Genomic DNA, 18,271 nt, shown 5'->3' on the forward strand with positions numbered 1-18,271 from the left:
GCTGACTACCTGCTTTTAATGCAAACCACCAAGTCCTTACCTCCACCAACACACATCCTATTCTGCTCCTCTAAGGAATCATGTTCTCTCAGAGAAATCATTAAGAATAACATGAAAAAACGAGATTACAGGAAGTCACGATAATCTGCAAGTGATGTACTTTTTTTTTTTCTAGTTCTATTAAAGAAGAAAAAATTTTAGGTGGGGCAATGATTCCTGGCTTCTCAATGCATTTAGTGCATGTCGGTGCCCTCGGTATAGAATAAGTAAATCTACTGCTTTCTCCCCTCATCTTCCTGGGCTCCCGGGATGTGCTTTTTCAACCACCCTGTTCTCTTTGCTCTGGGGCCCCTCCTGCCCTCGGCTCGGCCTGCTCAATCGTTAAAGAGGCTAAGGGGCTCTAATATCTCATCAGGCTGACTGGAGAGCTTGTTAATGATTATAGGGCATAAAAAACTACTCTGTATGGTTACATGTGAAGTATGTTAATTATTAATTCAAAAGTGGTCCAGCAAGATAAAGGATTTGTGGGGCTGTGCATAACCAACCCTAATGAGCCCATGTAAAATTGAGTACAGAGCTCGAAGACCACTTTACACAAAGTTTTAATTAACAGAGCCATTTAGGCAGAGAGGAAAACAAAAACAATGATTCATTGATGTACGTTTTACTGCTGCCATCGAACGCCAGGACACATAAAACACCGGCCACCTGCTCTGCCCCATAAACATCTTCCTCACGAAGCACAGGATCATGCCTTCTGCCAGGAGGGAGGAGCTAGTTCTTGCTATTTAATGTTAGGCATAGACGCAGTTCATTTCATCTGTTTACTACAAGGTCCTCGCTGCATAGAATAAAAAAAGAACCCCCAGGTCTTAAGCCAGAGTCAGCACCCTCACGTTTTTGCTGTATATTTCAACTAACAGCAGACCTACATGAAATTAAAATGCTACAATTATATCCATTGTCTGAGTATATTCATTATCTAAAGGGTGTTCAACTTTGTCCCATCATTTGAGCTCAAAGAATTGAAAATGCTGCACAAAAATCGAATACAGAGGAGGAATTTCCACTTGAGATTTCACAACTTTGAATAGATGCTGTTTCTAATGCCAGTTCTGTGATGCTTAAACTAGCAAAACCAAACTGTTTCCACCAGAACGGTGAATTCCTGAGGGAGGAAAGTTGGAGGGACAAATAACGGAACACCCAGCCCTTGCCTTTCCTCCTGAGCCACACCCTATCCCGAGTGTCCTGCCCACAGCCTACCCAAACTCACCCTCGAGACCAAAGGTCTTTTCTAGCCTGATACGGGGCCTGAGGACAGATTTGGAACAGAATACCCACAGGGTAGTAACAGTCATTTGAGCCGCAATTAAGACCCAAAGGTTTAGAAACCAGGGGTTAGCACAACCCCCCGAGGCTGGAAATGCCTCTTCCCACCTCTCAGCCCAGAAAGCAGCCCTTGCTCTACAGCCCACAGCCTAGAAAGAGATCAATTTCCCATCTGTGTCTAACCTGTATCTCATTAACCCACGGGGCTCTTTCCCCAGCCCCAAAAGCAGGTACTTACAAGGCACCGGAGATCAGTGGTCTAGTGGACCAGACAGACTGGTCCAGGCCTCCCCGCCAGCCCCCCTTCCCGTCCCCGTGGACGCCAGCCTCTCTGAGCCTTGGATGTTTGTGCTCGGCACCAGGCTGGAAGGCTATTTACTTATTCATGGGCTGCCCAAGCCGGCCAGGAACTGCTTTGTGTCAGCTGAATAGGATGGTAATTCAATCTGCGAATGGGAACCGTTGGCACACAGCACGCCTGTCATAATGAGTCACGGGGGGACAAGCACCCAGCGTTCAGAGCCACTGGGAACCTGTCCTTCGACAACGAGCTGTGTCACAAGACACCACCTTCCTTTCCTCAGTCGCTCTCTTCCCCCCGAATCTCCCCACCCCAGATCAACTCTCCTGGAGATGATGACACAGAATTACATATCCTTGGGAGCGGAGACGGGGAGGCGGGTAATGCCACCTGTTCTCTTGAGCTGTACACATGGAAAGAGAGGAGACAGAAGTGTTGGGAAGGAATCTGAAGCAAGAAACGCGGAGTGAGGAAGCGGGAGGAAAAGCTCACCTGCACCAGGAGTGCTCAGGTTTAATGTTTTCTAAGCCCTATCTCACGTACTCCTCATCAAAGCCCTTGGAGCAAATGAACAATTAGCCTCAGGTAGGTTAACAATCACACCCAAAGTCTCTGACTGGGGGTCTTTGAGCCCTGGTCCATCTCACATCACAAGTCATGTGTTGCCTTTGGTGCAGCAGGTCACATCATCCAATCCAAAGAAACCTGCCTCTCTTTAAAGATGACTTTTTTTTTTTTTCAGACAAGGTCTCATTCTGTCACCTAGGCTGAAATGCAGTGGTGCGATCTCAGCTCACTGCAGCCTCGACCTCCCAGCTTCAAGCTATCCTCCCACCTCAGCCTCCCAAGTAGCTGAGGCTACCGGTGCTCACCACCATGCCTGGCTAATTAAAAAAAAAAAAAAAAAAATTTTTTTGTAGAGATGGGATCTCACTATGTCACCCAGGCTCATCTCAAACACCTGAGCTCAAGTAATCCACCCGCTTCAGCTTCCCAAAGTGCTGGGATTACAGGCCTGAGCCACTACACCCGGCTGACTCTACCTGTAAACAAATCATTTTGTTTCCAATAACAACAGAATCTCCAGCACATTAATTAAAGTCACCGAATCCAGAGCACACAAAAAAAACAGAGCTGAGATTCAGAGATGAGAAGACCCTAGCCAGGTGACAAAGCCCAGCTCCCCCTGCCCCAGGGGACCAGGCAGGACACAGCCCATCCCCTCTCCGTTCTCCTTCCGGGTTTCTTGAGAGTTAAGGACATGCCTTTCATCAGATTGCTTTGTTCCAGCCTCAGGAAGCTCAGCAGTTCATTTTCTCCACATCCACTGCATGGGCTGCTGGTTACTGCTGTAGAAAAACCACAAGCCAGGCAGGCCAGTGCCTGGACCTACCTCTGTCCCCATTAGACAGTCAGCTCCAGGAGGGGAGGGACCCTGCTTATCGTATTCTAAGCACCCAGGGAAGCATCCGGCCAAAGGAGCTACTGAAACGCTTGTTGAGATGCCAAGTGAATGAAGTCTTCAACCTCTCTGTTGCCTTCCCACATGTAGCAGTGAGGATAGGCTGGACTCTGCTGTGGTTACAAATAATTCTGATTACAGTGGCTTAAGATCACCTGGGTGCATTGGTGGCCCCTGCCCTGTGTCTGCAGCTCTGCTCCAAATCATCCCCACCTGGGACCCACGCTGACAGAATGGCCACCACCCAGGTCACTGCACATCAGCGGGAAGGAGAAGCTCGAGGGGATACTGCTGGCATTGAGTGCTGCACCCCAAGACATTGGCGATTTCTGTGCTCTGGACACCAATTCGTGACTCACAAGTTATTCATCCAATGCTATCTCATTGTGGCAACTGCTACTGTTTCCATGCATCATGCACAGGCCCAGATGGAAAGATGGGGCCCAGGTGTGCAGTCCCACCTAACATCTGAAAGGGACCTGATGAATGCCCACACATCTTAGCGTCCTTCCAAACCTTCCCAGCTCTACATTCCAGCTTCTGACTTCACTCCCCTGCACTCTCCTACCAGGGCCCCCCCTACATCCACTCCACCACCCCCTACTGTCTTCTCCACACAGCCAACTTGCAAAACGGAAATCTATGTCCCTCCCCTGCTAAAGCCCCTCTGCCTTCCAGCCTCTGAGTGAAGGTTACCATGCCACTGGTGACCTGGTTACACTAAGCCCTGAAGGTTCATCTCTTGCCACCACCCTCCCTTTCCACGCTTTATGATGAACTACTCCTTCCAAGATCTCAAACGGAGTCTTTGGCCTCTCTCGGTCAGACCTTACACTTGCTATCCCCCAGCGAGGCTGGTCTACACTCCTTGTCCCGACACGGCTGGCTCTATTGTCTTTCAGGCAGATGTCACTTCACCCAGGAAGCCCTCCAAGACCTTTCATCTGTGTTCTCACATCATCTTCCCTCCCTACCGGCGCTCTTGAGCACCACACAGATGCCTAATTTCCTAACTACCTATTGGTGGTCCTCACAAAACTAGAACCAAGTGGAGATTGGCGGTTGTATGTATCTTATTTACCAGCTAGTTCTGTGAAGGTGCAAGGACCCCAGCTTTGCTTTTTACCAGCTGAATCACCTTGAACGCTCATTAGACCTCACTGAACCTCAATTGACTCAGCTGTGAAGTAGGTATAACAGTATCCGCTAATCCAAGGGCTTCTCGAATGGACTAGATGAGGTAATAACCACATAGCTCTTAGCCCAGAGTTGGGTATGTGCCAGATACTCACACACTATTGAAGAAATGAACAGATGGGAAAATGAGTGAACACTAAACCATCAGCCAGCCCCATGACATGAGCCCAGCAAGGTAGGAATGTCAGCCTGGCGTTACAGAGAGTTTGGGTGTGGAGTCAGCACTGCAGAGAACAGCGCTGAGCTATAAGGAGAAACCAAGTCCTGACAGCATTACTGGAGCCCCTGGATCAAGCTGTAACTGAAGATGGATACCTACAGCTGGGTTTTTCAGGTGTGTTTCAACACATTCCCTTTTAGGACTAAGTCAGTGTAATTAGGTTTTCTGCCACTTTTAGTAAAAACCAAACCCAAACCAATACACACCTAGTAATGTCTTGGGGATGGTGTCTTGTCGCCTTGTTCTGGGTACAGAACAGCAGAGAATCATGAAGGTGTGTACGCCATGCCTATTCAGTACCATCTCTTTGGCTCCAGGTTGCATTTGAATGTTAAAATGGGAAAGTGTTCATAGCAGTATATACAGAAAATTCCACACTCCATAGCCATCGAATCTTTGCACTGAGTTGTTCTGCGGAGCTGCATCCTGTTTTCCTGCCTCTGCTGCCTCATCCTGTCCTCAGATCACCTCTCAGCAGACGCTAAAGCCCCACCGCATCCCCCCATCCCATCACCATTTAAAATGCTTATCACCAGTTGCCCTGGTAGAACGGGACGCCCCTGGGAGTAGAGCCCTTGTTGGTCTCACAGCCCACGGGGCCCCTCCCAGCCTAGAGCAGTGCCTGGGACGCAGGAAACACTGGATCCACACAAGTCGAGTGAATGAATGAATGCTTGCCTGAGACAGCACATTGGACTGGAGGATCCACAATGCTTTAGTGTAATTAGTCATGCAATTAGTGAGTTCAAGAAGCAGCCCCCATTAAAATGAAAGTAATGTAAACCAACTCTGGGAACATATAATAAGAGTAACGTGATTAGAACCAAAGTTTGGGCCACAGTTAAGGAATCTTAAAATTAATGAAAATAAAGAATTGATCGATGTATCTCCTGCACTGTCTGCCAGGAGCAAAGGGATTTGTGGGACTTGGTTAGAACCAACCCTGATGCCTAACAGAATGAGGTGGAGCTGCGATGTCCTGGTGTCAATGTCCTTCTGGCAACAATGTCCTCTTTCCCATTTGTTGTTTATCCAGAAACCTTCAGGCCTGGCTTGGGGTACCTTCCTGTACAGCTCATGGGAAAGGACAGGAGGGCTGAGCAAATTCCCTGGGTCCTGCCAGCTTTACTGACTTTGGTTATTAAGAAGATAATATTCTGGTTGGTAAATAAGTTATTTGGGGACTTTGGCATCGACCGTGTAGACAGTTGAGAAAATCAGGCTTCTTGGAATGCAGACTTAATGACCATGGGTTCTAATGTCCTCTGAACCCGGCCCCAGCTGCTTTGGTGTAGTGACTTCACCAACATCTAGTTGCTAGAATGAGACAGCATTGGATGAATAACTTGTGAGTCATGAAATTGGTGCCCAGAGCACAGAAATCACCAATGTCTTGCCTTCTTGATTTTTCCAGGGTCTCCCCAGATGGACACACATTAAAGCCACCCTGTCTGGGAATAGACACCGATTAGGTTCAGCTTAGAATTACTCCCATAAGCAACCAAGATGTCTTTCATAGGCGAATGAATGATATATCCAGATACTGGAATAACTCAACGCTTTAAAAAATAAGTTATCAAGCCACAAAGAGACGTAGAGGAGCCTTCATTGCACATCACTAAGTGAAAGAAGCCAGTCTGAAAAGGCTATAAACTGTAGGATTCCAACTCTATCGAGGTCCCGAAGCCCTGAGCTGCGGGCTGGTAAAGGTGGCCTGTTAGGAACCGGGCCACACAGCAGGAGGTGAATGGTGGGTGAACAAGTGACTGCCTGAGCTCCGCCTCCTGTCAGATCAACAGGCATTAGATTCTCATAGGAACGTGAACCCTACTGTGAACTATGCATGCGAGGGATCTGGGCTGCGTGCTCCTTATGAGTATCTAATGCCTGATGATCTGAGGTTTCATCCTGAAACCTTTCCCCCTCCCCATCCATTGTCTTCTATGAAACTGATCCCTGGTGCCAAAAAGGGTTGGAGACCACTGAACTATAGTACATTGCGGAAAAGGCAAAACTATGGAGATAGTTAAAAAAAAAAAATCAGTGGTTGCCAGGGGTGAGCGGCAGGAAGGGAAAAACAGGTAGAACAGGAGGGATTTTTAGGGTGGTGGAACTGCAGTGTCTGATGCTCTGACAGAGACACATCTGTCAAAAGCAATAGAATGCACAAGACAAGGAGTAAACCCTAATGTAAACTATGGACTCTAGTTAATAATACAATATCAATACTGGGTCATCAACTGAAACAAAGGTACCATACTAATAATAGGGGAAACTGTGGGGTCAGGAAGAGGGGGTGCTTGGGAACTCCCTGTACTCTTTGATCAGTTTTTCTGTAAACCTAAAACTGCTCTTTTAATAAAAGCCTGGCCAGGCACGGTGGCTCACGCCTGTAATCCCAGCACTTTGGGAGGCCGAGGCAGGCGGATCACCTGAGGTCAGGAGTTCAAGACCAGCCTGGCCAACATAGTAAAACCCCGACTCTACTAAAAATACAAAAATTAGCTGGGCGTGGTGGCAGGCACCTGTAAGCCCAGCTCCTCAGGAGGCTGAGGCAGGAGAATCGTTTGAACCCGGGAGGCAGAAGTTGCATTGAGCCAAGATCACGCCATTGCATTCCAGCCTGGGCAACAAGAGCAAAAAAAAAAAAAAAAAAAATCTATTGGCCAGGTGCAGTGGCTCACACCTGTAATCCCAGCACTCTGGGAGGCCAAGGTACTCCAGCCTAATAGAACAAGACCCTGCCTCAAAAAAAAAAAAAAAAAAACAACCAACTAAGTATTAAATTTTTTTCGAAACTGACCAAAAAAGTACCTCACTCCTTTAATTGCTGTTCTTTTGTACACAGCAAGCATCTACACCATTCCGGGTCAGTGGATTTCCTCCTGGTCAGCAGGCTGGGCTCATTCAGATGAGTCCAGGCAGCTTGGGGGCTGGGACCACCATGTCCCCTGCTATACTCCCAGTCCCCGAATGGCACCTGGCTCATGGGACCCGCACCCTAACTATTTTGTTGAATGAAGTATTTTATTTCTTATGTCTCCACTTAGCTACAAATGACAGAACATTAACAAGTGAAAATTGAAAGCCGAGATGAAAACCTCCCCCAGGAAACGTAGTCAGGCTGCTCCATTCTCCAGTGATGTAAATCAGTAAAATAATTCCAGAGAGCTTAAGACGCTTGGATTACTCCATAAATTCCTGATGTGTGAGGGAGCCCTCAACTTCCTGGCGTTTCTGTTACAGGAAGTCTAACCCGGTGGGGACCTGGCTAGCTTTCTAGTCAGTTCTAGTTGGTTTGAATTATTGCAGCCTGTGCTGCACAGGTCATGCCTGTACACTCCGCCCCAGAACAATGGGCATCTCACGATGTTATTCTCGATCATAGACATTTCCGCCACCGAGGAAGATGGGGAACAAACACACCGCCTAGAACCACCCTTGCTGCTCAAGGAAACAGCTCAGAGAACAGGACACTCCCTGGGGACAATGTGTACCTGAGCTCAGTGATGCCTTGCATTTAATTAAACACACTTACCGCTCAAGAGCAATTTCATCAGCTTAATCATCTTACACGAAAATTAATTTTGCTCCCACTAAAAGCCCTGGAACAATTATGTATGGAACCTTCCATCACAGATTAAGCTTATCTTCAGCCCAATTATTTCTTTATTTTCAAACCAAAGTTCAGTGTATCGTGCTATTTTCTAAAATAAAGTTATGTCCAGAATTTCATTTTCCATTTTAATGTTAATTATTAACACTATTTGTGTCCGTAACCGCAGCCGACCTTTTGAGAGCTTACTCTGTACTAAGCAAGGTTCAAAGAATCTTATTCAAAGTGTTCACTGAAGCTTCGGAAGAGCCCGTGAGGTAGGCACTGTGATGACCTGCGTGTTATGAGGGAGACACCACGGCCCAGAGGGCTTCAGGCGCCTCCTGGCCCTACAGCTCGAAAGATGAGGCCTGAGGATTTGGATGTGGGCATCTGGCCCCAGGGACCACACACAGCCACTGGGCTTCACCTCTGCTCCCTCCTGTGCCACCCCCTAAGTTAGAGGATCAACACAGACCAAGGGGAGAGAGGCAGCTGCTCTGGGCCACCAAGGTTTTCAAAGGAAAAATTACTCTCTTTTCAGATATGAAAGAAAAGCCTAAGTGGGCCTTTGGAAATATTAAATTGATAACTTTAATATTAGGAAACTACTGGGAACGCTATCAACCAAAGAAAGGGCAGGCATGGCCCTATTAAAGCTAACTAATGTCGGCGTCACAGCCGTCCCGGCACTCAGCGCTGTTTCTGTGGACGGGCAGGAGAAACCGCTGTCTTGCCATCATTTTAACCGATTCTAACGCGTGCCTTGGAATGCCAGTGCAGTGCCCTACTCGCAGCCACTGGCAGGCATGCCGCCATAATTACGAGATCACAGAAGGGTCAGATGATCCCAAGTCCTCTTCTGTTTGCCATTCCAAGGACAGAAAGCTAAATCATGAGCCCTGACCGCACCGCGAGGGCCAAGTCTCCCAAGGCTGGAGGAAGCCTTCATTTCAGGGTGACTGCCAGACACTCAGCCCAGCATCACGGGCTGGATTTAGGATGGTGACTGCCGGACACTCAGCCCAGCATCACAGGCTGGATTTAGGACGGTGACTGCCAGACACTCAGCCCAGCATCACAGGCTGGATTTAGGATGGTGACTGCCAGACACTCAGCCCAGCATCACGGGCTGGATTTAGGACGGTGACTGCCAGACACTCAGCCCAGCATCACAGGCTGGATTTAGGATGGTGACTGCCAGACACTCAGCCCAGCATCACGGGCTGGATTTAGGACGGTGACTGCCGGACACTCAGCCCGGCATCACGGGCTGGATTTAGGACGGTGACTGCCGGACACTCAGCCCGGCATCACGGGCTGGATTTAGGACGGTGACCGCCGGACACTCAGCCCGGCATCACGGGCTGGATTTAGGATGGTGACCGCCGGACACTCAGCCCGGCATCACGGGCTGGATTTAGGATCGTGACTGCAGCGCCTTGCCTTTCTTCTGCATCATAATTGCCGCCCTCAATTCTTCTCTGCTAATCAGCCTCATGGGCAGAGAGCCCCTCATTAGTGCCTGGGAATTAACTGCCGTGCAAAACAGAAAAACAAACTGTGCCTATGTTGTTCCTGGAGTCCTGGGGAAGGAAGAGGCGGCCGTGCTGAGAGCACTCCGGGAAAATGAGTCAGCCTCAGGGCACCTCTCGCCCCTTATGCATGGCTGGAGAGTAAACCAGGAGGACAGAGTGCTCAACACAGCAAGGGGTGCCAAGCGTGGCTGCACCAGGCTGGGCCCCTCAAAGCCATAGGTGACAATGACAGCTCGCCAGGGCCATCCGAGGATGGGGTCATACCTCAGTGCTGTACATCATTAATCCCCACCCTGACTGTATAGATAAGCCACTATCCCCATTGTACAGATGAGAAAACTGAGGCAACCAGAGGTCAAATGCTGTGTCTAAGGTCACACAGTTTGTAAATAGCAAAGCCCAGAGTCAAATCCACGTCTCTGGTGCTAAAGCCACGTTTCTAACCTCTGTATCCCCAGCTTCCTGCCCCAAGAGCCTGAAAAATCATTGCATTGGTATTCGGGGCTCAGGGGACGGGGTGTGGGAATCAAAGGCAGACCAGAAAGAGAAGATGGCTTCCCCTCCAGGACACCCCAGATGATGCCCCACACTCCAGGGAGAGGCCCTGGCTCTGGCTGGGACTCTGGGTTTGGTTTAGTTTAGTTTAGTTTAGTTTAGTTTACTTTTGTTTGAGATGGAGTTTTGCTCCCATCACCCAGGCTAGAGTGCAATGGCGCGATCTCAGCTCACTGCAACCTCCACCTCCCAGGTTCAAGGGATTCTCCTGCCTTAGCCTCCTGAGTAGCTGGGATTACAGGCACATGCCACCACGCCCAGCAAATTTTTGTATTTTTAGTGGAGACGGGGTTTCGCCATGTTGGCCAGGCTGGTCTTGAACTCCTGACCTCAGGTGATCTGCCTGCCTTGGCCTCCTAAAGTGTTTGGATTACAGGCATGAGCCACCGTGCCCAGCCTGGGTTTAGTCTTATAAGTCAGACCATCTGACTAGGAATAATAACCTTTATTACGTCGACAACCCACATCAACTAACATGCATCTATCCTCTTCTAAGCACCAGGCACTGTCCACGATGTTTTGCTTAAATTCACTCATTTAATCCCGATAGTAACAACCTTATAAGTCAAGTCCCATCATTATCTCCACTTTGGGGATAAGAAAACTAGGCTACGCATTGAAGCTCACACCAGCAGGTCACAGGCACCTTAATCTGAACCAGGCTGCCTCTGAACGGGACACGTGCCCTCTCGGCCAGGCCACACTGCCACTCACTGAGAAAGGGGTAGAAGGAAGGAACCTGCTTCCCTCCGTAGAGCGCCATCAATTCTTTCCCCAGAATGGCACGAATTTATATCCCCACCTGCTCTTGAGTTTGAGTCTTGGACTGGACACATTCCAAATACCTGCCTCTCTAAACGGTAATGGTTCTCTAACAGCTGCCTCAGGGGTCCTGGCTCAGCTGGCTGTCCTTAAACGAAGCCCCAGCAACAGCCACTTGCCAACCTGTGCCAACCTTTCATTTTAAGAGGAGAGCTAAGCCCCGGCGAGAGTTCCCCCCTGCACAGAGACGTGTAGGCCTCGTGGCTGTGGAACACGGGGAGCTCACACTCGCTCTGGCCCTGGGTGCACGGGCCACAGCAGCAGCTCCCAGCTCCCATTGGCAGGTCCTGTCATGTGTGTGGAGCGTATGTCTCCTGTGTCAGGGAGAGGTGACCCCGACAAGCGACCAGCAGGAGAGGATGAAGGGCAGGAAGGCGGAGCCCAAACCTCCTGGGGACCAGGACCATGGAAGCACAGAGATGAAAGCCGGTGCCTAAAGAAATCACTGGGCCAGGGACAGGCCCCCTATGGGACCGGGGACAGGAGAGCTGGTGCCTACAGAAATCACTAGGTCAGGGGCAGGTGCCCCATGGAACTGGGGAGAAGAAAGAAATCACTAGGTCAGGGACAGGTCCCCCACTTTACAGATAAGAGAACAAATTCTATACATGTGGAGGGAAAGAAAGCCCACCCAGGCTGCACTCTGCGGAGGTGGGGACCACTGCTCCACATCCCTCCACTCACATTTATTGAACACCTGCGTGGGACATGCGTCAGTGAATAACACAGGGGCAAGGGTAAGGTCCCACCCCAGAGGAGCGGACATGCCCACAGAGCAACGGAGGCAAGAAACACGCAAACAAACAACAGCCAGTTTCAGCTCATGATAGCGAAACAGAACAAGGAAACCGGAGAGCAAGCAGTGGGGTCTGCGAGGGGCAGCGGTTTTAGAGAGTGTGGTCAAGGTGGGTCCCCCTGAGAAGGTGTCCTCTGAGCAAAGCCTAGAGCAGTGAAGAGGCGGCGGCCATGCTGAGATAGAGACAGAGAGAGAGAGATCCCAGGCAGCTGGCACAGCACATGCAAAGGCCCTGAGGCAGGAGCTGGAGCCCAGGCAGCCACCCTCCCAAAACAGTGCTCACCAACAGTCCTGATGGACATGAAGGATTCCGCTCTCACTGGCAGAAAAGCTAGACTGTGGATTCAGGGGCCTGTAGCCTCTCCCACTGAGATGAAGGAAAGGAAGTGGAGAGGCAGACTCCCTATGAAGGCCTCGAACTCACTCAGAAAGACTGTATAACAAGGCCTCGAACTCACACACACACACACACACACACACACACACACACACACACACACTTGCTACAAGACTGGAAGGCAGCAAGGGTGCTGTGAGGAAACACACCATGTCCTGCCCCGTGGTTTTAGACAAATTAGCTTTCACGGGCCGCTCAGCTTTTAATCCATTAGGGCAGACACATGTCACCTTGGTTAAGAGCACGGTAAGATCCAGCCCTGAGACGCATGCTGCATTTAAAATACAATCGCACATCGATCTGGACTCTACCTGTGGCCGAATTCATTATCCAGTCTAGGAAGATTAACCATTACAAAGAATCTATATAAATGGGATGGGAAGATTAAAAGTATGCTTACTTCAAGGAGCTTTATCATCAAGTGCAAATTAATTTGTGCAAGGTAGCACACCTGTATCTAAGCCCAGTGTCTGCGTATAAAGCCCAGGAATTATGGGAGACATTTTAAAACCAAGTGATCCTAATCACCGTCAGACTTCAGGGGCAGCAAGGCTAGCAAGTGACATCAGAAAAGCCACAGGACAGAGACCCTGATCCCTCGGAGTGTATGGCCACAACCACTGCGTTACTTCGGTGTGTCTGAAATCATCCTCCGGGCTGAGAACGTGGCAGAGACACTGGGCGAAGCACCCAACAGCTCGGGCTGACTTCACATGCTGACTGACTTCGAGGGCTGTGGCCCACTGGGTTTCCCCACACAGCCTCCTTAACCAGCACCTGCCAGCAGCAATGACTGAGGACATTCTCCCAGTTGTGTCCAGGAGCCAGCGCCTAGTCTCTCAAACTGTGAAATACTCAGGAACACTGTGAACCCGTTGTTAAGTCACAGGCAATTTGAAATCAGTTGTGGTTGGAGGGTTTACACCACAGAAATAGGCAAACACTACAAATCGGAACTTTTTTTTTTTTTTTTTTTTTGAGACAGTCTCACTCTGTTGCCCAGACTGGAGTGCAGTGGCACAATCTTGGCTCACTGCAGCCTCCGTCCACTTCCCAAGTTCAAGAGAGTCTCCTGCCTCAGCCCCCCAAGTAGCTGGGACTACAGTGTGTCCACCACACCTGGCAAATTTTTGTATTTTTAATAGAGACGGGTTTCACCATGCTGGCCAGGCTGCTCTCTACAAATCACAGCTTTTACCAGCACACCACTCCCTCAAAACCAAAGTCTATTATCCAGAGGAGAAAATAAACCAGAATTGAATTTTGTATGCTACAGACATTGGAGTCACTCCCTCCAGGCCCCTGGAGTTCACTGCTCTTCCCCAGCACTGGCTGGATGTGATGTCGGGTTAACCAGCCAGCACCTTCCACCCCTACAGTCAGGACACGAGATGGGCAGAGAACTCAAGCCAGTCCAAAGGGAACTTTAGGATTGGAGAAAGTCATGCCCTCTCCCACTGGAGAAAGCACATAGCCTGGGGGACAAGGTCAAAGCCATTTTGTGGCTACAAGAGGAGTTGGCGTTAGCCCAGAGAGCAGAGAGAAGGATGAGAAGAAACAAAGTCCTCGCTGATGGCATTAAGTCTCTGGATCAAACCGTGCCTGATCTCTTCCTTATCGCTGGACTTTCAGGTTATTCAAACCTACACAGCCTTTTTATATTTAAGCCACTTGGAGATGCACTTTCTTTGAACAGAAAGATTTCTTACCAACAGAAATCTGAAACCAAGTCTTTATAGTTTAGTCTTCCTTGCCTAACTAAATGGATTCATTAAAGCTCTTTTCAGTTACTAAATCACTGAATAGCTTTGTTTGCACTCCCAAGCTTTTAAAGAAAGAAAGAAAAAACCCAGGGAACAACACCTTGCGTTTCACCCAAGCATTGAAATCTGTGGTGCGGCAGCTGGTTCCCTCTCCACCTCCCTCTCCACCTCCCTCACCACCTCCCTCTCCACCTCCCTCACCACCTCCCTCTCCACCTCCCTTCGCCACCTCCCTCTCCACCTCCCTCACGACCTCCCTCTCCACCTCCCTCACCACCTCCGTCTCCACCTCCGTCTCCACCTCCCTCGCCACCTCCCTCTCCACCTCCCTCGCCACCTCCCTCGCCACCTCCCTCTCCACCTCCCTCACCACCTCCGTCTCCACCTCCCTCTCCACCTCCCTCACCACCTCCCACTCCACCTCCCTCGCCACCTCCCTCGCCACCTCCCTCTGCCACCTCCCTCGCCACCTCCCTCGCCACCTCCCTCGCCACCTCCCTCGCCACCTCCCTCACTACCTCCCTCACTACTGCAGAAGGGATTGTTTCCTCCAGCTCCTAATGACCCTCTGCTCCCATTTCCTCCTCGAGGTCCTGTTTTCAGATGCTTTCTTGCCCCAATCCAAGGTCACAAGCACACGCATCTCCACAAGAAGAATGACAACCAATCTTAGAGGTATAGGGAGCTTTAAATTTACCCCATTGTCAGGAAAAGAGAAGCCCTATCTAAAACTTAAAATTGTACAGAGGTAGAGTTGGGAAAAATCTTTGATGTCACCTCCTAGAGGGCAAGAGAAAGCCGTCTCCAGGGTTGAATGATTTGTGCAGGTCGCACAATTCACACACACAGTCCCTGAACCAGGGCTGAGAACCCAGCAGTTCAGACTCTGCAGCCACAACCCACAGGCGCCATGGGCATGACAGTGGGTGAGGACGCCCAGTAGCCCAGGAGCCACATCGGTGTTTGCCAGCTGCACCTGCTCCCCATCTCCCAGCCTAGAGGCCCAGCCTTAGCCTACGCGATTCTCACAGGACAGACATGTACATGTGAGGCAGAGTGGGGACCCATCTTAAGGGGCCTGTGGGCCCCCTCCCCTCAGCATGGAAATAAAGGAAAATCTTGGGTTCCTTCATGGGGAATTTCAGGCACCTAACTGGCCCTGGGAAGTAAATAAGCAACTTGAGAAGCAAAAAGGTAATAGTATTCAAGACCAGCTTAGCCAACATGGTGAAACCCTGCCTCTAATAAAAATACAAAAATTAGTGAGGCGTGGTGGTGCACACCTGTAATCCTAGCTACTCAGGAGGCTGAGGCAGGAGACTCTCTTGAACCCGGGGGGTGGAGGTTGCAGTGAGCTGAGATCGCACCAATGCACTCCAGCCTAGCTGACAAAGTGAGACTCCATCTCAAAAAAACCAACAAGAAACAAGAAGGTAATAGCAGCTTAAAACAACAGCCAAGGGAGTTAGAGTCAGGAGATGTTTGCTTCCCTATAGAAGCTAAAGCATCATCACGTCTGTCCCTGAGTTGTTTTTCAGAAACCCAGACCCCCACCAAAATGGATTCACCTGCACCTAGACCTCAGATACAGGAGACCCGACGACTGAGCTCTGAGCACCAGTCTTTGTTCTAAATTTCTTCCTGAGGGGCCTGGAGGAGGTCACACCCATGAGCCAGAGCTAACATTCTTTTCTGCTGACCCTAAATTTTTACACAAAGTTTCTCCTTCTAACCAACTACGAATCAGAAAATCTTTGCATATACCTACAACTTGTAAGCCCCTGCATCCAGAGATCCCACCCTTTAGGTCAAACCAATGCATAACCTGCATGTATTGGTGTGTGACTTTGCCGGTAACCTCTACGTCCCTGCCTTTAAAGACCCTCCCCTTTAAGCCATCCGGCAGTCCAGGTCTTCCACATAAGGTTCTCCCCGCTAGACGCCCTGCACTAAATGCCTCTCTTTCTCATGCTGCAAACCTCGGTGTGGCTGTTTGGCCTGACTGCAGTGGGTGAGTTGGACCCCAGCTCCGTTGGATAACACATGCACACACGTGTGCACACACGTGAACACACGTGTGCACACACATGCCTCACATGGTACAGAAAGCCAAAGGGCATGACAGGAGTCACGCGCTGATCACCACCGAGTAGATACATCCCTAGATTATGAGTTCCTAAACTTTTACACATCTTTCTTTTCTAAATTTTCAACAGTAAATACTAAAGATGAAAAAAATGTTTCTCACGGCTGTCAAGGGAAAAGGGGAAATCCCATTTCGTGCACCACTAATGGAAGAGGAAACAGACACAAACTCTCACTTCTCAAATGCCCTAAAAACATGGCTTTTTGACCCAGAAGTTCCACCTTCATAAAGTTATTTAAAGGATCATAATGGACAGGACTGAATCATCTTATCTTTTAGAATTACACACAGAAGGTATTCATTGTAAAAAAAATTGAAAAGCATAAAGGAGAAAATAAAAACTTCATAATATCCCCTTAAAATACATTCCATCTATATGCGTTTTCTAAATCCCCCAGCAAAATCAAATTCAAGCTATAAACATCTGATGTTATCCATGATGATTTTAATGAGGTATGTGTTTTTGTAAATTATTTTCTGTGCTTTAAAATTTTTTCTACAATAAATATATATTACTCCATTAATCATAATCAAGTTAAAAACTATCTAAAATTAGTTTTTTGTTTTTTTTTTTTTTTGAGACGTAGTTTCGCTCTTGTTGCCCAGGCTGGAGTGCAGTGGCGCGATCTCGGCTCACCGCGACCTCCGCCTCCCGGGTTCAAGCGATTCTCGCTCCTCAGCCTCCCGAGTAGCTGGGATTACAGGCCTGCGCCACCACGCCCAGCTAATTTTGTATTTTTAGTAGAGACAGGATTTCTCCATGTTGGTCAGGCTGGTCTCGAACTCCTGACCTCAGGTGATCCGCCCGCCTCGGCCTCCCAAAGTGCTGGGATTCCAGGCGTGAGCCGCCGAGAAATGGATCGCACACGGTAATTTTTGCAGCAGCACCATGGGTTAAATACTGTGGGCCCTGAACGCCATTTTCATGCGGATTCCATGATCTTGAACGGCCTCCTGACTCAGAGGCACGGGAGCAGATCTCCCGGCTTTTCCTGCCCTTCGTGGCGGCCGATAGGCTCAGTGGGAGGTGGGTAGGGGGTGGCAGGAGGAAGCTACGGATAAGAGAGCAGCCGGGGGGACAGAACCGTGCCAAGTGTGTGTGTGTGACTGCAAAGCCAGCCTCTAGACCAAGAAAGGCGCTGGAACGTGGGGCTTGCCGCAACGCACATTTCTCTCTTCCTCAGAGGAGAGATGAGTGCTCCTGGCCGCAGGCCGCTCCCCTCCATGCAGTGACTAGAGACCCAGGCCCCTTCCCTCCGTGGCTCCCCAACCCCTGGGGCCTCATGGCCTCAGCGTCCAGCCAGTGGGGTGCCGGGAAGGGCGGGGCCTTCGCCCGACTCAGGGCTCCACTCTCCCATTGGCCAGAACAAGCCACGTGGCCACCCAGACCCAAGGGCTGCTGGGAAACGCGCCCCTCCGCCGAGGAGTGGCTTCCCACAGCCACTCTGTGCAATGGGGAAAAATCTGGGGTGAACGGCTAGCAGACTCTTCCTTGGAGAGATAGCGCGGGCCACATAGGAGACCCCCAAACAATGGATACCCCATGCTGGGAGGACCAACTCACTCACCCTGATAGGCCTGGATTTTCCCAGTTTCAGCCCTGGAGATCCTCTCAGTCCTGAGAAAATCAGAGATGTGGTCTCCCTACCCCCTGCTCACGGTTTCACCAAGACAGCACCCGAACAGGGTGGGGTGCCCAGCTACCCCAGCCCCGGAAGAGGACGTGCGGGTGCTGGGAGTACTCTACTCAGTGACTTCACACTCTGCGGGCCCTGGAGAAGGTGCCCCACCTCCCTTCAACGCGTAGGCTCAGGAGAGTCTAAAGTCAAGCCTTGTCTGCAGGTCGGAGATTCAACAGGAACAAGCAGTATGAGACTCAGAGATGAGGGATGTGTAGAGTATATTGTTGAAGCTGAAAAAAAACAAACCTGAGGACCTGTCCCTCAAGTGTGGGGTGAACCCTCGGGGAGACGCAGTGGGGGCTCGCAGGCAACCAAGGAGGCACTCTACACAGGAAATTGCGACTGCTGCCTTGCCCCCACCACCAAGGGGGCTTGGTGGGCAGCTTGCAAGCTGTCCAAAGGGTACATTTCTGCCCTTCATGTGCAGCGTGGTCCCTGGGGGCTGACTCGTGCCCACCTTCC

The 18,271-nt window shown here is 49.9% G+C and overlaps 1 protein-coding gene across 6 annotated transcripts in view; it reads right to left on the minus strand.

Moving 5' to 3' along the window:
- The window catches only part of RIMBP2 (RIMS binding protein 2), a 317,525-nt gene that overhangs the window by 232,697 nt on the left and 66,557 nt on the right, over positions 1 to 18,271 (minus strand). The window contains exon 1 of one of the 6 annotated variants that reach the window (XM_063646812.1): positions 1,574 to 1,651. The exons of the other annotated variants lie outside the window; for them this stretch is intronic. The gene's annotated coding sequence lies outside the window, so the exon portion shown is untranslated. Of the gene's footprint in view, positions 1 to 1,573; positions 1,652 to 18,271 lie in introns of those variants that run through there. 6 annotated transcript variants of the gene reach the window in all.

Source organism: Pongo pygmaeus, chromosome 10 (genome assembly GCF_028885625.2).
Source record: "Pongo pygmaeus isolate AG05252 chromosome 10, NHGRI_mPonPyg2-v2.0_pri, whole genome shotgun sequence".
Classification (NCBI taxonomy): domain Eukaryota; kingdom Metazoa; phylum Chordata; class Mammalia; order Primates; family Hominidae; genus Pongo; species Pongo pygmaeus.